We start from the raw sequence: 11,392 nt of genomic DNA on the forward strand, positions 1-11,392 counted from the left end.
CTGTTAGTTCCAAGAATTATATGGCATAGTGACTGAGGATATTGGGGGGACCCCTGAGCAGGTTCATAGGTGTTATGGGAAAGGGGGTTGGACAAGGCTTTTCTGGGCCCCACTATTGTCATGGGCTCTATAGGACCTTTTTGTACACTGCAGATAGATAATATAAAGATGACACAGTCTAGGGCATTTTAGTAGTTAATATTAACATCTCTGGTGGTGTAGGGCAGTGAAGGGTTTAATGTTAACAACTCTGATGGTGTAGGGCAATGAAGGGTTTAATGTTAACATCTCTGGTTGTCAGTGATGGGGTTAATATTAACATCTCTGGTGGTGTAGGGCAGTGAAGGGTTTAATGTTAACATCTCTGATGGTGTAGGGCAGTGAAGGGTTTAATGTTAACATCTCTGATGGTGTAGGGCAGTGAAGGGTTTAATGTTAACATCTCTGGTTGTCAGTGATGGGGTTAATATTAACATCTCTGGTGGTGTAGGGCAGTGAAGGGTTTAATGTTAACATCTCTGGAAGTCCAGGGCAGCATTAATATTAACATCTCTGGTGGTCTAGGTGTCACGGACGTTCCCACGACAGGTGGCAGGAGATCGGTGAGACTGGCAACATGTGGTTTGATCTAACATGTTTTCCGTTTGGATCAAATGACGTCTGTGTTGTTTCTGGTGCTCGCCGCACCTTCTTTCCCCAGATGTGGCTATTGTGGTCATTTAACCTTCTCTATTTTTTTTTGTTTCTCCCACTAAGCTTCAGTTTGAGTTGTGGATAGCTGGTGTGTGGATCTCGGCTGAGTTCCTGGTTCTGCCATTGCCACTTGAAGTTAAGTGTTTTCTTTCCCTTTTGTATTTTGTTTGGGTAATTTTGTGTGTTGCATTTCCCTGTCATTTGTATTAAGGCCTGAGGGAGACTCCTGTTCGTCCTTCCTTTTGTCTCAGTCCTGACATTAGTACCAGGGTCCTATAGGGTGAGTTAGGACATTAGGTATTCCTGTGTATGAACTCACCTGCCTCTGGGGTCTGTTCATACTGGTTGTCAGTCAGGGCTTTGATTAGGGTTTTGCTAAGAGGTGTCCATCTCCTTTCCCTAGTTTCCAGGCTTTATTCCCTCACCCCTTTCCCTCCTATGTTCGGTGTGGTGTTTCCCTCCCACACCCGAACGTGACACTAGGGCAGCGAAGGGGTTACTTTTAACATCTCTTGGGGTCCGGGGAAATGAATGGGTTAATGTTAACATCTCTGGGGGTCTAGAACTGTGAAGGGGTTAATATTAACATCTCTGGTGGTCTAGAACTGTGAAGGGGTTAATATTAACATCTCTGGTGGTCTAGAACTGTGAAGGGGTTAATATTAACATCTCTGGTGGTCTAGAACTGTGAAGGGGTTAATATTAACATCTCTGGCGGTCTAAGGCAATTATGGCATTAATATTAACATCTTGGATGGTCTAAGGCAGAGAAGAGATTCATTATGACATCTCTTGTGATCTAGGACAATGAAAGTGTTAATATTGATATTTCTGGTGGCCTAGGGCAGTGGTGGTCTTGGCAAGTGATCGGGATTAAAACGTTTACCAGAACTGTAATGCTGAGGTTATGAGGGAAGATGTTTCACTGTGTATTGTATGTCACAAGGATTTGTAACAGTATAATGATCTTCAAAATATAATTCTCTCTGTCAAATGGCCAAATAGACGCATTTCCTCCTGTAGCAACGGATGACGTCCCTGGTGGTCTAGGGCAGTGAAGGTGGTAATAATGACAAGTGGTTTATGATAGCTTCTCTTGCAGTCTGCAGCAATTGAAGAAATTACTGATAACATCCTGGGTGCTCTAGGGCAGTGAAGGTATTAAAAATAACATCTCTGGTTGTCTAGGGCAATGTCGAGGTGAATATTAACATCCCTGGTGGTTTAGGGCAGTGAAGGGGTTCAAGAAGTTTATCAGAACTGTAGTGACCTGAGATAAAGTTGTGGTTATGAAGAAGATGACTTTTTGTCCAGTGATCCCTCGCTGACCACCTCTCCCTGCCCTGAGTTGACTGATAAAGTAAAACAATCCATTTATAACAGAGAAGAGAGATGTTTTTTTGAATTCTCAGCAGTTCTAGCTTGGTTCTTTCTGTAAAATAGATGGACCGTCTTAGATGACACCCCTGGTGGTCTAGGGTGACAATGGTATTACCTGAGTTGGACGATGTTGTAGAATACATTTATACTGGTGGACATAGATATGTTTTAATGCATTCTTATCAGTTCTCTGCATTGGATGCCAAGAGCATTACGATGGGTGTCCCTCTTGGGTGTCAGCTTCTTTCCTTTCTTGCAAAGCTAGAGTTCAAGCTGAGACATGTGCTGCTCATCCTAAGGCACCCACAACTTTCCCAGGGAAACTTTGAGATTGAGATAACCCTGGACTTTACCACCAAAGCCGCAGTGAAGCCCTGATCTCACAAATCAGAAGGAAAGGGAAAAAAATGAATAAATGCCCGGAACTCCCTGTAGAATCAGCACAGGCCAAGGCATGACACTGGCTTTCGACTCCTTCCCATTGTTTAACTAGCTGATGATATAAAAAGACAGCGCAAAACCAGTTCCCGATTCCTGAAAGAGGAAGTCGAAGTCTTGGCTCCGCGAGACGTGACCTGATCTGAATATTTGACGTTCGTTCAACCAATTTTGTCTATTTGTTTAGTTAAGTGCGTTTGCCACGATGCAAATAGATGCCAGTTCTAAGACGGCTAAAGGTACCAAACGGCGGGTACACGGGCTGAGCCTTTCATCCTCGAGCAAACATTATCCAAAGCATTGAATTTGAGTCAACATCACTTATGGGAGTTTTGGATGCTGAACAGAACAATCATCTCGTTGGCGCTCTTTTCCAGATCTCGGCAGAACTTTTTAAACTCTTGAGCTCTGACACAACTTCTGAGACTTGTCTGTATTTGTTCCGCAGCTGGGCTGTTACTGGTCCAAGAGCAAGGGCCAACTCCAGCTTCACACTGACACGGCAGTCTAGAAATAAGATGACAAAATGTATCTTTTTGTGGCTCCACACTCAGGATTCTTCCTAGTTAAGCCCGCCAGAGCTTGATACATTGTTGCCAAGAGTTTAACTTTCAATTTCCCATGACACTTTGCCTACTTCATGTCAACTTTTCAAGAAAACTGTGTGGCAGCAAACCTCAAAGTAGAAGGAACCGAGGTAAGATGGTGCCTGTGATGGTTGTGTATGCCTGTAACTGTGACGGTTGTGTATGCCTGTGACTGTGACGGTTGTGTATGCCTGTGACTGTGACGGTTGTGTATGATTGTGACTGTGACGGTTGTGTATGCCTGTGACTGTGACGGTTGTGTATGCCTGTGACGGTTGTGTATGCCTGTGACGGTTGTGTATGCCTGTGACTGTGACGGTTGTGTATGCCTGTGACTGTGACGGTTGTGTATGCCTGTGACTGTGACGGTTGTGTATGATTGTGACTGTGACGGTTGTGTATGCCTGTGACTGTGACGGTTGTGTATGCCTGTGACGGTTGTGTATGCCTGTGACTGTGACGGTTGTGTATGCCTGTGACTGTGACGGTTGTGTATGCCTGTGACTGTAACGGTTGTGTATGCCTGTGACTGTGACGGTTGTGTATGCCTGTGACTGTGACGGTTGTGTATGCCTGTGACTGTGATGGTCTAGGTGAAAGCCAAGACCCAAAATCCTTGTTGAAGTTATAGTTTCCCGGTCAACAGATATTTCCCCTGATCCCTCCATATACATGCATGCTCAGCTCACCGAAGCATGCATGTGTTGCGAATCAGACAGGAAAAAAAGCCAAGCACCTTTGGTAGGTTGTGCGTCTTCCCAAGAGCAAAAAGATCAGGCATGTTGAAATCCAGCATGCCCGACCTCGACTCCCCCAACATCTGGTGGTGGAGGAGAGATGGCCAGTCCCCCCAAATTGTGCCTCTGATATGCACGATCAGCTTAAACGCAATGGTAGTCAAAAGGATCCTAGGCAAGATGGCGCCTGTGACCATGATGGAGCATTCCAAGGACCAAGACACCTTCTTGCCCATCTAGGTTCCCATGATGCTTTGACCTCTTAATTTACAACTTTGAAAAGGTAAAATATTGGTGCAACCCTCAGAGGTGTCAAGGCAAGATGGAACCTGTGACCATGATAGGGTATATGCCAGAGACAATGCGACCGGAAGAGGTAAAAAACTGAGACCCAAGATATCATCTATAATTTCCCAAGATTCCTTGCTCACTAAATGCTTGAAGGGGTTCTCCATGTTGGACAATCCCTGCTTAGAAGGCTCTCTTAACAATAAGCTGATCACAAAATGCTGGGATCCCCAACAATCACAGTTCCCTGTGGGGAAGCCTGGCCTTCTCAAACAGCTGATTGGCTTTAGTCCTGGGTGTCGGAGCCCCACCGATCAGATACTGATGACTAGAGATGAGCGAATTTATAAAAAGTTCGATTCGGCTGATTCGCAGAATAAATAAAAAAATTAGCTTCTTGACGAATACATTTTGTAAGCAGCGGGCGCAATGACAGGGAGCTGCGATAGCGCCACCTCCCATGATGCTTTGCAAGTTACGCTTCATGTTGCAACATATTACTACAACTCTCCATCTATCCATTTTCATAGACGCCATTAGGGTATTCTGAGTTAATAGAGGATGTCCTCTGTTCAGGGTCTCTATCTGGAGGACCTTTCCTCATTACACAGAAAACCCACTAATGTGAATGCTTCATTTGCCCTGCAGAGAATGAAAACTTTCTGCCGAGTTTCCTGACAGTAATATCTGATCACTGGAGGTCCCAGCAGGAGGACACTTTGTCATCAACTTATTGTCAAGGGAACCTGTTGAAAAGTAGGGATTTTCTAAAGCGGAGAACCCCTTTACTGCTTACTATTAAAAGGCAGCACATAACTGCAACCCTGAAAACATCGGATGGAAAGCAAGATGTCATCCGGCCCATGATCCAAATCTAATGGATGGAGGCTCGCACCGTGGTTCCAGTGGCCGACCACAGCCTTAGCCAATCAAATGGCAGATATTAATATAGGGGGAGTTGCACTGATGATATCTGATACATGTATAACCCGTCTGTACAGTGGGCATCACCCCCCCCCGCCAGGACTCTATGCAGATCTACAGGGGTGGCATGGAGAACACGCTGTGATTTTTTGCTGAATGACATATCATTTTTATGAAATTTTAAATAATAACATTGATGATAATGAATTTTTATTGCTGTGTGAATTATATGGAATGATACATTGTATTCCCTCCTCGGCACACATTATATTTTTAATTATGTGGAATCACTTAATACAGAAATTGGCAGGAAAGTAAAATCATCTATCTTAAAAAGCTGTCCAGATTTATAATAAAAATGTTGGATTCTTCCGCTGACACATTTAATAAAGTAGATAAAAACTATTTGCTAGGTTGTATCTATCTATCTATCTATCTGTCTATTATCTATCTATATTCTATATTAGGATTAAGCAACCTCCTGCACTCCAGCTGTTGTGAAACTACAACTCCCAGAATCCTCCTTTCACTTCTCGGGGGTTAGGCCCCTTTCACACGGGCGAGTATTCCATGCGGGTGCAATGCGTGAGTTGAACGCATCGCACCCGCACTGAATCCGGACCCATTTATTTCTATGGGGCCGTGCACATGAGCGTTGGTTTTCACGCATCACTTCTGCGTTGCGTGTAAATCGCAGCATGCTCTATGTTGCGAGATTTCCACGCAACGCAGGCCCCATAAAAGTGAATGGGGCTGCGTGTAAATCGCAAGCATCTGCAAGCAAGTGCGGATGCGGTGCGATTTTCACGCACGGTTGCTAGGAGACGATCGGGATGCGGACACGATCATTTTATTATTTTCCCTTATAACATGGTTATAAGGGAAAATAATAGCATTCTGAATACAGAATGCATAGTACAATAGCGCTGGAGGGGTTAAAAAAATAAAATAAAATTAAACTCACCTTAATCCACTTGATCGCGCAGCCCGGCTTCTCTTCTGTCTTCTTCTTTGCTGATTGCAGGAAAAGGACCTGTAGTGACGTCACTCCGGTCATCACATGATCCATCACCATGGTAAAAGATCATGTGATGGACCATGTGATGACCGGAGTGACGTCACCACAGGTCCTTTTCCTGCAATCAGCAAAGAAGAAGACAGAAGAAGACAGAAGAGGACCCAGGCTGCGCGAGCAAGTGGACTAAGGTGAGTCAAATTTTTTATTTTTATTTTTTTAACCCCTCCAGCGCTATTTTACTATGCATTCTGTAGTCAGAATGCTATTATTTTCCCTTATAACCATGTTATAAGGGAAAATAATACAATCTACACAACCCCGTAGATTGTACCAAACATGCCGATTTTTCTCACGCGCGTGCAAAACGCATTACAGTGTTTTGCACTCGCGCGGAAAAATTGCGCATTTTCTCGCAACGCACCCGCCTCTTATCAGGGCCAAAAATATGACGCCCGTGTGAAAGAGGCCTTAGAAGAACAATCCAGTAAGTTTGCATGTTGGGAGTGCCGAGGGTTGCTGATCCCTGCTCTATATTATCTATGTAATCTATCTGTCTTTGTAATTACAATGCTGCAGCAAGACAATCTCTTGAACATAACCCATGAAGATCTGTGTGTGTAAGGGCGGTATTACACCAACAGATTATCTGACAGATTTTCTGACCAATTATTGGTCAGATGGCCGTTTACACACACAGATCTTTTGTTTTACACCAAATATTGGTCTGATTGGACGGAAATTGGTCAGATAATCTGATGGTGTAATACAGGCCTAACTGAGCCCTGTACAGAATCCAGTTAACCCTTACTGCAATCACTGCCCAAGGTGCAGACCATGCAGCTGGTACTTGTGTGACCCTGGGGGTAAGTCTATATCCCACCAATCTGACCATAACATGAGGCGCATGAAGAGCTCATAGGCCCCTAGTAGTCAGTGAAAGGCGGCACTAATTCTCTGCGCGCATGAAATATAATCTATATATCATGACCAGAGAGAACTAAATATCCTAAAATAAACTCCTTTGTCCGTCACAGTCTTATCTATTGTTCTGTTGTCTTAATCAGAGATAATTGCCGCAGATCCTGGACCGCTGTGTGTTATTCCTGTACCTGTCACATCACTGGCAGCTCAGCCTCCAGAGTAGATGGAAAGCAATGTAGAATCAATGTATGCAGATCTGTGGGTCTCCGGTTACTGCAAAACTACAACTCCTATCATGCCCTGGCAGCCTCAGACCTGTTTATTGGTTGCAGATCTACCTGCATCCACAGCCGCAGTACCTAGCATAGACATAGGCCACATCTGTTAGTATATGTCAGTTTTTGTGCCTAATAAGTAGCAAATTATGGTTCATGGCAAGTTTGTGCAAAATGTGTGAGGTTTCCCTCGCTCAGCGAATTTATAAAGAAAATGGCACAAATCTGTGTCTCTTCGTTGCAGGTGTGACTGATATTTCTGGTCTAGGAAAACAAATACTACAGTGATCACACCATAGTCAAACATGTTTGCCCTTCTAATACTTGTAGAGCATGCCCACTATTTAAATCCACTTGCCAGGAAAATTTACAGATGTTTGCTAAAATTTGGCATGTGTCATTTACAAATTGTTAAGGCACAGTTGTGACGAAAGCACCTTCGTCACTGGGATTTGGAGAGGCCTGCTTGCCAGCCTCTTGCCCTGGGACACTATTTGGGCATATTGGATATTAAAGGCACTGTTTCTGCCCCTTGGACTTTTAACTGGAGCAGTGTTTTGCTGTCGAGTGTATGGAACTATTTTGGGCATGGGACCATGTGCACGGTGTGGGGCAAAAATAAGATTTTCAGGAAATTCCTGAACCCCTAAACTGATCTGGGTGATTTTTGGATAGTCTGTTCACCCATATTGAGGCTATCAGGGGATGTGACTTTTATGGGGCTATGTGGTGTTTTGAGGTGTTTTCTGTGGTTGGGAAAAATGTGTGTTTTCTGCCTGTGTGATTAGGTAAATTGTGTTTGTTAATTGTATCACAGGCAGAGCCCATTGTATTTTGTTAATTGGATCACAGGCAGAGCCCATTGTATTTGGGTAATTGTGTCACAGGCAGAGCCCATTGTATTTGGGTAATTGTGTCACAGGCAGAGCCCATTGTATTTTGTTAATTGTGTCACAGGTAATGCCCATTGTATTTGTTGATTGCGTCACAGACAATGCCCATTGTATTTGTTGATTGCGTCACAGACAATGCCCATTGTATTTTATTAATTGTATCACAGGCAGAGGGGGGTTTGTGTACATTAGCTGGGAGTGTCTAACTGTACAATACTGTGTTGATTGGCTGTTATGACTTTGTGTCCTGTGATCCACAAGGTCCACGTGGGTGGTAACCTTGTGGGGAAAACTGTATATAAGAAATGCCTTTGTGCTCTTTAAACAGACCTGCTTTACCCCTTCATTAAGTCTTGGCTCATGTTTGGGGAACGAGATAACTACACTCTTGGGGATTGCAATACTACCTGGTTCCTGCTCTCTGGATTTAGAAGAGGTTCACCCACTGGAAGCTGAAGCCCGGTCTTGGGTCCAGCGTGGTTGGAGGACGGCAAAACTCGAACCAAGCTGCAGCAGTTCATGGGGTCTGTGGTGGTTATGGTGTTGAGTGGGAGCCCTCGGGAAGCACTAGGAGCATCCATCAATGGAGGTACCCAGTCAGGGTGCTAGGAGATCCGTTACAACAGCTAATGCTGAAAATGGATTTATAAATCTGGGTGCTCATTTTTTTTCTTTTAGACAGTCCCAAATGTAATGAGGCATGCAACTTTTTTTTCAATTAGGCATTAACTAATTAAAATGTGGGCCATAGGGTTATATATTATTAATAATAATAATAATAATAATAATAATAATAATGTTTTCCTGTAGCCACCACTAGAGGGGACTTAGGAGCTTACTACATACAACTCAATAATAAACACAGTATGCACTAAGCTCCTGAGCTCCCTCTAGTGTTGGCTTCTGATGGCCAGAATTGTTTTCTTTTATCTATATGCATCTTCAGAAGACTTGGAGCTCTGTTTCAGTAACACAAAGCTCTGTCCATTATAAATATACCTTATAAAATTAACCAGAACAGAATATTGGAACTAAAAATTATGATTTTGAAAAATAGACATTTAGGGCCTGGATGTCTCCTCATTTACAGAAATACTTTTGTGAATTATTGATTTCTCTGTTAGCAGGGAATCAGTAAAGTGCTGAACACTTTGTTGGACAAAAGATGCAGAGAGATGTTTTATTTGAAATATGGATCCTCCTTCACAGTTTATACTTGACCTTCTTGCCAGTTTTTTTGCTTTTCTTAAGTTGCATTGGAAGATTTCAGTAATACTTCTAGGCATGGAGCTCTCAGCTGTGAACCTCGGGTCTCTGTATCCCTGCCAGGAGTATCACATACAAAAAAATAATATTAGACATGAATAGCGCAGAGGTCAGAAGTTCCTCTGATCATTTGCTTTGTAAAGTCCTCCATCATTTTCAGTGCTGAATATTTATTGTAAGGTATCGACTGCAGACTGCTGAGAAATCATTTTTCCTGCTCATTTTACTTTGTGAACGAGATTTACAGGTTGATAACTGTCTGATTAAAATATTGAAAATGTAACAGGCTCAAGTTTAACCTTGTGTGGAACCTACAGATAGAAACAAATGTGCTGCTTAAAGGGGCTATAACAATTAGCTATGGTAAGCACCTGCCTATGAGTCCTGATTCCCCTCCCCTCCCATAGAGAAAGCCAGTTAGTCCTGCTTCCCCCAACCACTGATAGAGAAGGCCTGTGAGTCCTGCTTCCTCCAACCACCTATAGAGGATGCCTGTAATTCCTGCTACTTCCAACCACACACAGAGAAAGCCTGTGAGTCCTGCTTCCCCCAACCACTCATAGAGAAAGCCTGTGAGTCCTGCTACCCTAACTACTTATAGAGAAAGCCTGTGAGTCCTGCTACCCTAACTACTTATAGAGAAAGCCCGTAAGTCCTGCTACCTCCCTCCACCTATAGAGGATGCCTGTAATTCCTGCTACTTCCAACCACACACAGAGAAAGCCTGTGAGTCCTGCTTCCCCCAACCACTCATAGAGAAAGCCTGTGAGTCCTGCTACCCTAACTACTTATAGAGAAAGCCCGTAAGTCCTGCTACCTCCCTCCACCTCTAGAGGATGCCTGTAATTCATGCTACTTCCAACCACCCACAGAGAAAGCATGTGAGTCCTGCTTCCCCAACCACTCATAGAGAAAGCCTGTGAGTCCTGCTACCCTAACTACTTATAGAGAAAGCCTGTGAGTCCTGCTACCCTAACTACTTATAGAGAAAGCCTGTGAGTCCTGCTACCCTAACTACTTATAGAGAAAGCCTGTGAGTCCTGCTACCCTAACTACTTATAGAGAAAGCCCGTAAGTCCTGCTACCTCCCTCCACCTCTAGAGGATGCCTGTAATTCATGCTACTTCCAACCACCCACAGAGAAAGCCTGTGAGTCCTGCTTCCCCAACCACTCATAGAGAAACTCTGTGAGTCCTGTTTCTCTTTCCCCATGAAGGGTTAAATAAAATAAGCTATATGATCTGTATGAAGGACAGGATGCTGGGTGACATCATACTAGAGGGTCTTTCACCCCACTCATAGAGAAAGCCTGTGAGTCCTGCTTCTCCACCCTCTCATAGAGAAAGCCTGTGAGTCCTGCTTCCCACAACCACTCATAGAGAAAGCCTATGAGTCCTGCTTCCTCCAACAACCCATAGAGAAAGCCTGTGAGTCCTGTTTCCCCCACCTAATGCCTGAGAGCTCTCTATATAGACCCTCATATATGTTTAATCGCTATGTGTGTGTGTGGGGGGAGAATCCAGACTGCTACCTGTGTAGCCCTATATATGCACCGATCTATGATGTATAAAGACTGTATATACCGTGGTTCAATTGGGAACAATTACTTGGAGGGCTCAGATAGACTTTGGATCGGGACCCGTGGCATCTAAGGTACCGCAGTTGATGTTCAGAGTAAAGTTTAGTCTTACATTCTTGTGCCTCCCTGGGAAGAACAGCCATGTCATAAAGGGGTTAATGTTGCTGGCCCTCATCTACATAGGAGCCTGATTCTCCCCCTTTTTTGTAGAAAATTCTTTTGGCAGAGAGTCACAATAGTGCAATGATCCATTTGCCATTTATCACCCATGGAAAGTCCCGGCAGATTATAACATATAATGTGCGGCTATTTACTCAGCTGCATCTTGTAAATATTAGGTGAGCCGCGACTTTCCTGGAAGATTAGCGCAGTGAACAATATCGCCATTCAATG

At 43.8% G+C, this 11,392-nt stretch overlaps 1 long non-coding RNA gene across 1 annotated transcript in view; it reads left to right on the forward strand.

Annotated features, from left to right (window-relative positions):
* The first annotated feature begins 2,385 nt into the window (after window positions 1-2,385).
* LOC122943902 overlaps window positions 2,386-11,392 on the forward strand; it is a 14,916-nt gene continuing 5,909 nt past the window's right edge. Inside the window, exon 1 of the long non-coding RNA XR_006390906.1 lies at window positions 2,386-3,208. This is a non-coding gene — a long non-coding RNA (uncharacterized LOC122943902). The remainder of the gene's footprint in view (window positions 3,209-11,392) is intronic.

This window comes from Bufo gargarizans, chromosome 7, assembly GCF_014858855.1.
Source record: "Bufo gargarizans isolate SCDJY-AF-19 chromosome 7, ASM1485885v1, whole genome shotgun sequence".
NCBI classification, from domain to species: domain Eukaryota; kingdom Metazoa; phylum Chordata; class Amphibia; order Anura; family Bufonidae; genus Bufo; species Bufo gargarizans.